Below are 10,259 nucleotides of genomic sequence, written 5' to 3'. Positions count from 1 at the left end.
TAAAACATATAAGTTTTTACATTTAGCTGTAAATATTTTACTTCCCGGGGCTAGTTCTATTCCTGACATTTTCCAATATAATACTAATGATTTATCTATATTTCTGTCATTTATTGCTACTGAGTAGTTTGCACTTATTATAAATTTAAATTTTTGGTCTATGAGGTTACCTTTTACTGCACTTATTATACTTTTTTCTATGGGCTGTATAATTCTATCATCTGTTAAGTATATTTCTATGGGTGTATCTATTCCTTCCCTAAAACATGCTTTTATTAGTATTTCCATTCCTCCTAACTGTACATATTTAATTGGATTTTTAACCTTAATATCTTGTATTTCTTTATTTATTATTCGTTTGTTTATTATTGGTATTTTAGCCTTTCCTTTGGTGTATTTGCAATCTATGATATGTTCTCTTTGACTCACTTTGGCCTTCCTGGTATTGATTTAACAACTAGTGGTTTCACATGAGGATTTCTTAAATCAGGCCACATGTTCATGTTGGTCAATGGTTGAAGGTAATGATAGTAGGTTCTTAGATAAGTCTATGTCAAGATCTGAGCTTATACCCTGGACGTGGCCAGCACTCGAGAACCATTGTTGGTCCCCAAGCGAACCCTCATCCTGGATGACTGCAAGAGGAAGACTAACTCAAGCATACATAAGCATTAAATTGAAAGAAACATTTAAAAACAGTATTGGATCTCAAAACTGAACTGAATATACTGAGTATGAAACATAAGTTTTAAAGAAAACATCTGATACTCAAAGACTCTCTAAAACTATCTATCTATGAAGCCTCTACTACACAAAGATGAGTGTCGGACAAGACACACAACTCCTCAAGGGAACTACTACTAACAACTCATAAAACTGGAGTCCTTCGGAAGCAAGGAGGTCTTACTCAAAAGCAAATAAAGTGATCTCAACGAACTCTAGCTAAGGATCCTAAGAACATTTATCTGCATCATTAAAAAATGCAGGTCGAATGACATCAGTACATTGAATGTACGAGTATGTAATATAACTGAATAACAAATAACTGAAAGAAAGGACTGCAATAGATAACAATGTACTCAAGCTGAATGTAAAGAAATAAAGGATTTAAATCATTTAAAACTTTACAAAATACTTTCTCATCTCTGAAGTCAAACATAATAAGTGATATATAAAAAATACACTTTAAACTCTATTGGGAGATTCTCTAAACCGACAACCACCACTATGAGTTATGTGATGATACAACGTCTCGCCCACTCTGACATACCTTGCCGGGTATAGAACACCTCAACTAAGTGGATCCACTAAGGTCTGCCCGAAGGCACTTAGGATTCATCTAAAAAGTATGATCTTGTACCCATGTTGGTATACATGGTTTATGAGAATTGTGAGTTGTCTGAACTCACCCTCATATCGTAGCTTAATATTACTCCCAATAATATATACTCGTGCTCAATGTTTAAAAACATACTCTTCATATAGTTTGAGATAATTGCTCAAACTATCCTCTTAAAAGAGGTAGCTGCTCTTGAAATATCTTTGAACTACATAACTCATTTAGAAATCAAAGTTTTTCTTTTATCAATGTAAAAATTGATACCTTTGGGAATACTTAGTTCCATTATACTCTTTCTCAATTCATACTTCAAAACTCTTTCTCAAAAATATATCAAAATCATATTGTGATATGATCATTGATGACTCGGGAAGTCACACTGCATAAACATTGATAGTATATCTAGCTAACATACTGCTTAAACATTGATGGCATACTCGACTGTCATACTAATCATGTCTTAAAAACTCTTTCTCAAAACTAATCTTTACTTTCTCAAAAACTCAGTTTAAAACTCAAATGTTAGCTTTAAAAAGCTTCTCAAAATTTATACCTCAATTCATAGGGTTCATGCGGAATTATGGACATGAACGACTCAACTCAGGGGTCTTAATAGCAATATGGAAACTTAGTACTCAGAACTCAAGGACACTACTCATCTCAAGAATACTCAATTCATAGGGTTCATGTTAAAATATAGACATGAATAAATCAACTCATGAATCATAATTTATAACATATAGAAATTCAATAATTAGGAATATAATTTCAAAAAATAAATAGGAACTCGAGAACTCAAAATCAACTCATCTCAAGAATACTCAAATCTAGGGGTAGAATCCTAGATTTCTCTTTTACTGATTTGAAAGTAGATGTAGGGCGTGAGGACAAACTAGTCCAACACTATGATATCCTTACATACCTGGAAGAACAAGTTTCTTGAATAATATTTAAGAAGAACTTGATTAGAAGCCTTGAAACCCTAGCTTGAAGGAGAAAAATCAAGAAAACCTTTCTTGAGATTTCTTGAATTAGTTTCTTGAAACTCTATGGCCAAGAATTATGATTTTCATTAGTGATTCATAATTTTATGGAGGAATTTGAGTTGGAAAGAATGGAATTCTTGGAGAAAGACTTACCTTGAAGAAGAATCTTGAAAAGGATTGAAAGAATCTTGAATGGAGTCTTCTACTTTGATTTTTCCTTAGGGTTTTGCTTTAGGGTTTTTGAGAGAGGAGAATGATGAATTAAAAGATGAAAATTTGATTGTTTTGGGTCTCTAATTAGTCAAGAAATTCGTTTAGGATTTTTTTAGAGGTAAAAAGACAAAAATGACAATGTTTGATGTTTTCCCGTCGGCTAATTCGTCACTACACTATATCAGGTTACTAAAATGGTAATAACTTTTTACTCAAAACTCAGATTATTGCGAAATTGGTGGTGTTCGAAAGAAGATTCAAATACCTTTAATTTTATAGGTTTATGGGCCATGTAACTCTTTATATTCTAAGAGATATGGTCGTTTGAAGTTGACCCAATTAGAATCTTACATCAAAATTTAATCGGTAAGGAATCTTTCAACTCAACTTTGTGCTAGAAGATTCTAGTGACCTTAATTGATATCCAAAATAATTCACACACTAAATAATTTACCTTTACATATATAGGCAATTTAAGAATCACCTGGTACGATCTTATTCACAAATGAAGAATTGTTCGGATCGTAACTTTTAATTTTTTTGGGGTGTTACAGTCTCCTTACTATAGCGATTATCAAGAAAGTCAATTGGTTCCCATTTCGTGTAAAGGATGTCAGTAATGGCATTTGGACATGATATTCCCTTGAGCATCCATAATATACTTTGCTATATTTTTTTCAATAGTATGGACATAAGATCCAGCAGAAATTTCAAAGCTTGTCTATGCATTGGAATCAGTATGACATCTCATTGACTTTTCTATTTTTTTTCTAGTACTCTCAATGACATTGGATAAATGTTGTAAATGTAACACCTCGGCAATTGGAAGTTGATTTTGGAAAGGAAAAGTTGCATTTTTAGCACTAGTGCAGGTTCTAACGAGCCTACCTATGGATCGTAGAAAGTTCTACGGGTCATAGAAAGGAAGTTGTAGGAGTTGGGTTAGAATTTGGAATATCTCAAGTCTAATAAGAGTGTCTATGGACCCACAAACGATTTGTAGGAAGACGATAGAAAGTCTTACGGACCATAGGTCCAACTGTAGAGACTGGTCCACAATTTTAGTTAAGGGTTATTTGGGTCATTTCCCATCCTTTTAACTCTTAAACTACATCATTTTGACCAGAAAAATAAGTCCTATAACTACTTTTACTCTTAAAATCTACCCATTCCATCCTAAATCACTCAAACCCTCAAATCATCTCAAGATCATCTTCTTCAATTCTCTCTCAAGGCTCTCAAGTAAAAAGGTTAGGGTTTCCTAAAGCTTCAAGGTTTCTTTTCTACTTTTTAGGGCTTTGATCACCAAGGCATGTAGGAACTTCACCAATGTATCTCATCCATCCATTGAGTCCCAAAAGAAACTCAATTCCTCTTTTGATTTCAGCCTAATTTATCTGGGGTTTCATGTAATTCTTCATGGGTTTAATTGTCTATGATTCAATTGTCTATAATTTATATTTATGCATGATTTTATTCAATTACATGTTTTCCAATGAATTTCATATGAACCCATGCTTATTGCTTATGTTATGGTTATGAAATTATGTATGTTTCATGAAATTGAGGAATATATGAATATAGGATGATTTTAGATAGAATATCAATATGATTTGTGAAAGGTTTTCTCACTATAAAAGATGATCATGATTTAGATGCTTAGATAAGTGTCTATATGAAAATGTTATGAAATCATAATTTTTGAATGAGCATTTCTATGATACGTGTTTTATGATTGGATTGGTAGTACTAGATTCTCAATTTTCCAAGTATTATGATATGATCATGATTATTTCTGTTGGGATTTTACTTAGCACCGAGAGAACTTTTGAATGGAGTCCCTACTGCTAGTAGAGGTTCGGTCTTTAGAAGCAATTCTCTTGTCCCTAACCATGTGTCCCCCTAATATTTATCTTAGAAAGACATAGCTAGTGGATTCACCTAAGTTTATATGTATGGTCCTTACCTTGGAAAGTAGGACAATATTTTTTCGGTGTGGGAAAGACATCGAATTCCATGTTATAGCTCACATAGTTTATCTCAGTTAATGGTAAAATATCCCACAAAAGAACTATGATTTTACTTCAAATGATTTATGATTTCTTCAATGATTATGAATTAAGTTTTTCTCATGATTTTCAAATAAGCATTGTCCTTGTCCGATGATTCATGATGTCTTATTGAGCTTTAATATATTTTACTTAGTCATGTATTTCATGCTTTAAACTCGTTATGATATTATGTTTATGTTTTATGCATTTTTTTCATACTCAGTACATTCAAAGTACTGATGCATATTGTGTCTATATTGTTTCATAATATAGGATCTGACATTCCTCCTTTTGGTCGTGGCTAGATCGGGATTGCACTGCTTCCTGAGTGCTAGTGGTGAGTCCTCATGGTTCGAGAGAGAGATCACACTCAACAGTTTATTGCTTTTGATGTCATTTTTATCTTTTATACTTAATTCGTAATTTAGGTGTTTGTCCTAGCCATATTATGATTAATAGAGGTTTTGTCAAACATAGTTGATGTTCCACGTATGCTCTTACTACAACATGCTTATGTCAAGTAGCTTGTTTAGGACCTCTCGAAATCTTACTCATCATGTCACATCTAGGGTGTACTTTGATTCGTGACAGTTTACCATGTTTCTTGAAATTGAGGGAATTGTCCTAGTCTAGTCATTACCTTCACCTTTTTCAAGCATAGTTATAATGGTTTTATGCCTTGGAGTTAAGATCCAAGAATTAAAGTTTTCATCCATATTGTTATCTATAATATCACACTTAACATCAGTCCTAAAGTACATTTTACACCAAGATTGTACATTGAAGTAAAGTAAATCTTGAACAATATTTTTGTTACGTAGAAATGTCATTTGGGCTAGATATGCCTTCAATTATCCCTCAAAGGTGCTTCTTGAACATTTCCAGAATTGATTCCTTCTTTCCAAACATCTCCAATGGTTTGCCCAATTAGCAAGGATGTATATTGCACACATTCTATACTTCACTTGTGATAAAAGATCCATGATTGTTGCTCTATGCCCCTACAATGAACAAAAAGACATCACTATTGTAGTAACAAAAGACATGCAATAAACATAAGTAAATGAACAAAAAAACACAACTTTTGCATGCCTGAAATAGTTGTGTAATCTCTATCATCTCCTAATCCCAAGTCCTCTATCAACAATTTCAAAAACCATGTCCATGTGTTCTTGTTCTCATACTCTACTAAACCACATGAAATAGACAACATATGATTATTGGTATCTTTAGCCACAACATCCAACAATTTTCCTTTGGTTACTCCCTTCAAGAAACATCCATCTAAACCAATACATATCCTACATCCACCCTGAAAATCTTTTCTGCAAGAATCGAAACATATATAAAAACTCTGGAAAAAAAGCTTACCACTACCTTCAAAATCATCAACTTTTACTACACAAGTGCTACCTGGATTAGTCATCAACAATTCATCCCTATAGTAAAAAAAATTTACCAAACTCCTTTCCATGATTGCCCATTAGTTCCTGTAGTATTCTCTATCTTGCTCTACTAGCAGTAGTCTTTCCCACATGTATTCCCAACTCTATTCTTATCAACTATTGAAATTTGAAAATCCTGATGTTTGATTGCTCACTGAATCTTTCTTTATACTGCTTGTACAAGAACTTGGCAAGGCACATTAATTTAATTTGGTCTTGACATACATATGCCTGAGATAGTAGGTTATAATCACAAAGTTAGTGACAGCTCTATTAAGACTTGCATATAACAACCAAGGACACCCTTCCCTACCTCTGACCCTAACCTTTTTGGGCTTATTAGTGAACTTTTCAAACTGGACACTTTTTTGTAGTGAATATTTCATAACAACATCCCTAAAATCATTTACATTCTCAAAAACCATACCCAACTACCACACAACCTATTCGGCAGTTTTTCAAAAATTGCCTTTCTTCTATCCCTCCTTATCTCCTCATCTAAATCAGCTTTAATATTATATGCATCAGAACGACAATACTCAGACTCATTCCCAACAACTTTACCTTCTAAATTCTTATCAATAGGCTCAGTCTCATCAAAACCCAAATTTGAACCAACTTCAGCAACTAAAACTTCTTATGGCTCATTTGGTGTTCTTTCTCTTCTCTTACTCCTTTGGTATGACCTCCTCTTAGCCCTCAAATTTATATTTTTTTCATGAAAATCACTTTCATATTTATCATCACCTTCATTAATAAATCTTGATGGTCTGAATCTAAACTATCTTCAGTTGACTAGTCAAAATCTAGCACTGGATTGTCGTCATCAGCAACAACAAATTCAGTCTCAACAGGTGCGGCATTTGGATTAGTTACTGGTTGAGTTAGTTCAGCAACAACAAGCTCAGTAGATGCAGTAGTTGATGCTTGAGTAGGTGCAATAGTATCAGGTTCAGCAACTGCAGAACTTTGAACTTTGAGAAGCTATTGGTTAAGTAGTTGCAACTTCAAACTCAGTTTATTCATTAATATGAACAATCCTATCCCCTTCATTGTCTCCCTTGTCTCCTTCTTTATTAAAAGCACCAAAATATTTCTCATTGGTAGGAGTGTATTCTAAAAAACTAATGGGGACGTCCACTTGATCAGCCATGTGACAAAAATACACCTCAACAATCCCCAACTTCAAAGCATTACAAAAGTTTTAAAATGTCCCATCACTTTGTATATCTAATAGAAAGTCACTTCTACGTGGCCTAATATAAAATATGTAACTTGTAGTATACCCTAGCTCTTTAATGTCATTAGTTAGTTCAAATTAGGACATCCTATCCACATCCATATCGAATATTTCAGTGATTTCTCTACCCTCATATAGTGGTTTACGACTCCTACTGTTCAAAATTCCACCATGATAATATCTCATTGTTATATATGTTAAAGCACCCATTTATGAAATTATGTCACATTCACATTATATAAATATTAGAAATTCAAGAAAACAATCGATTCTTACAAATCAAATAATTTGGGGAAAATGGATTATGTTATTTAGACTAAGAAAAAAACGTAATTTATCTACTCATACAAGTGGTATGTATATACAACTCAACCATAATGAAAGTATATTGTAATTAGTCACAACTACAAGACAAAAAAATTGACTAGTAAAAACACTAATTTATCAACTTCAAATCAACAATAACATCAATAGTAACCAAATTTTAGATTATTTCTAATGAAAAATTCAATTTTAAGGTTAGATGACACGAAAAAGGACTAATATGCAGGTTACTGATTTAGAAATGTAGGGGGGAAAAGGACTAACCTTCAAGTTATGCAGGTTACTGATTCAGAAATGCAGGTTAAGGAACACCAGAACAATCACACCTCCACGATTTCATCCACGCTACCAAGAACTATCACACATCCATGTTACCACGACAAATTTAGCAACACGATTGAGAAAAGTGAAGAAAAATGAGTCCCTTTGTCAGATTTGATAGATGAAAAAGGTTTGAGAAAGAGGAAGGTCAACAATTGAATACACAACCACCTTTTTTGACTTTTTAATTTATCCAATGTCCAAATTAATTTCTTAAAATTAATTAATTAAACTAATTGACTAATTTAATTAATTAAATGACACTTTTGAGACAATCACTTTCGATTGACTGAGTAGTAAGTGGTCCAGCTGGGAACATATATACCTTTAAAATACACTATTAAATAGTGCAGAGAGTAATAGGATCCACCCAAAGTTTGGGATTATTACAATAATGTTCGTCAAAGTTCAAATATATTTTTTGATCATTTTCCCTTATTTTACATAGAAAAAAATCGAAAATAGCTATAACAAACAAAACAAAAAAAATATAAATACAAATACAAAGAAAGTACAAGAAATTATCTTACTCTCTCTCTCTCTCTCTATATATATATATATATATATATTTGTCTCTGCCTATGTATGAGCGGAATATGGTAATAATTTCTACTAAGGGAAAATGGAAAAGGCCAAAACTTGAGTAAATAGATAAATGATCCCCCAACCAATTAGCAGATTCTCAACTACACACTTATACTTTACGGGGTGGCTATTACACCCTTGGACTATTTTAAAGTGGAATAAATAATCCCTTAAGTGTTGAGTTAGCACAGAGAGTACATTTCACTCTCTTTGAGAGAGTGAGAAGCAATAAACATGTAAAACAATTATTTTATTTCTGTTATAATTAAATAATTTATATATTTTATTATTATTCTATTTATTTATTTCTTAAAATAAAATTGCCTCCCCTTTTATGGAGGTAATTAGTTTTTTTCACCCACTTCCATGGTAAAGAAGAAACAACAGTCTTAACACTTCCATCTCCAAAATATTAACGGCGTTGGCGACGGCGTGGAAATAATCGAAGGAGAAGAGAAAGCCAAAGAACTAAGAAGATAAATTTATCGGCAACTTTTTAATCTCTTCTTTTTGTCCAATTTTCTTCATAATTTACCTCATTTTTCATCTTTTACGTATATACAAATCAATCTTTTGGATTGCCCAAAAACAATTATTAGATATGTAATTTTATTTACACACATTTTACAATTAGAGAAAGAAATAAAATAAATTCAATTCCTTGGTCATCTTCGGTAGAAATGTTGATTTTTTAATTTAACCCATTTCATCAATTTGTATTTCTAACAATATATATTAATGATTTTTATCCAGATTTATCATTAGATTAAGATTCTTGATAAGATTTTTCAAAATTCTGATCCTCTTTTGAATTTTTAGCTATCACTAGAAGAAGCTTTGATGTTGTTTTAATGGTGAAAAATAATTGAGGTTAATGGAAAGAAGAATGAGAAAGAAAGTAAATAAAAAATACACATGTTAAACATGGGTTGGTGTGTGCGTTTTACTTCACACAATAAATCTAGCTATAACATTTTAGGGTAAAATTAATTCCATTTTGAAATGGTCTAAAAGGGTAATAGGACCCCATAAAGTATAGGTATGTTGTTAGAAATTTAGTAATAGATTGATGGGACATTTGGCTATTTTCTCCTAAAACTTCATAGAGTATAGAACAAGAGGCCTCAGGCATACTAAAGGCACAGTGCACCGAGGAAACAAATAAAAAAAATAATGGCACACAACATGGCACAACACACCAAAACTAGTTATGCAAAAAACTATTTTTGGGTCCAAGTAGGGATGTGCATTCGGTTTTTTGGTTTGGTTTTGTACTATTCGGTTTGGATTTTTTGGATTTTTGGCTTTGAAGAAGCGTAACCCAATCCAAACCAAAATAAATTTGGTTTGGTTTTTCTCTTTTTGGTTTGGGTTTTTTCGGTTCGGTTAATCGGTTATGTCAATAATTAGAAACATAACAAAGTTATAACATAAAACATAATACTTAAAAGTATATTAATTATAGATGTTCAAACATAAAAAAAATAAACTAAATCATAATGAAAATAACTAAAAGGGACAAAAGTGGTTACTCCAACTTAATTCTAAACACACACACGTATATATAAAAAAGAGAACCTTAGGTCCGCCTATGTGGCGCCACCACAAACAAGAATTCTCTTTTAATTTATTTATTTACAAAACTAGCCTTCTCCTTTCATGAAAAAATGTGACATTTATGAAAAGTTGCGACTTTAATGAAGAGTTGTGACTTTTATGAAAGGTTGTAACCTTTCCGAAGGGTTGCAACTTTTC

General features: G+C 32.3%; 1 long non-coding RNA gene across 1 annotated transcript; it reads right to left on the bottom strand.

Moving 5' to 3' along the window:
- Nucleotides 1-5,274: 5,274 nt before the first annotated feature.
- Nucleotides 5,275-8,053, bottom strand: LOC107060226 (uncharacterized). The gene is made up of 2 exons (XR_001473210.1): nucleotides 7,863-8,053; nucleotides 5,275-5,590 (listed from the first exon to the last, which is right to left on the bottom strand). It is a non-coding gene; the product is annotated as an uncharacterized lncRNA (long non-coding RNA).
- Between the last annotated feature and the right edge of the window lie 2,206 nt (nucleotides 8,054-10,259).

The sequence above is a fragment of the Solanum tuberosum genome, unplaced genomic scaffold, assembly GCF_000226075.1.
Source record: "Solanum tuberosum cultivar DM 1-3 516 R44 unplaced genomic scaffold, SolTub_3.0 scf00065, whole genome shotgun sequence".
Lineage (NCBI taxonomy): Eukaryota > Viridiplantae > Streptophyta > Magnoliopsida > Solanales > Solanaceae > Solanum > Solanum tuberosum.
This window is presented reverse-complemented; position numbering and strand designations above follow the sequence as displayed.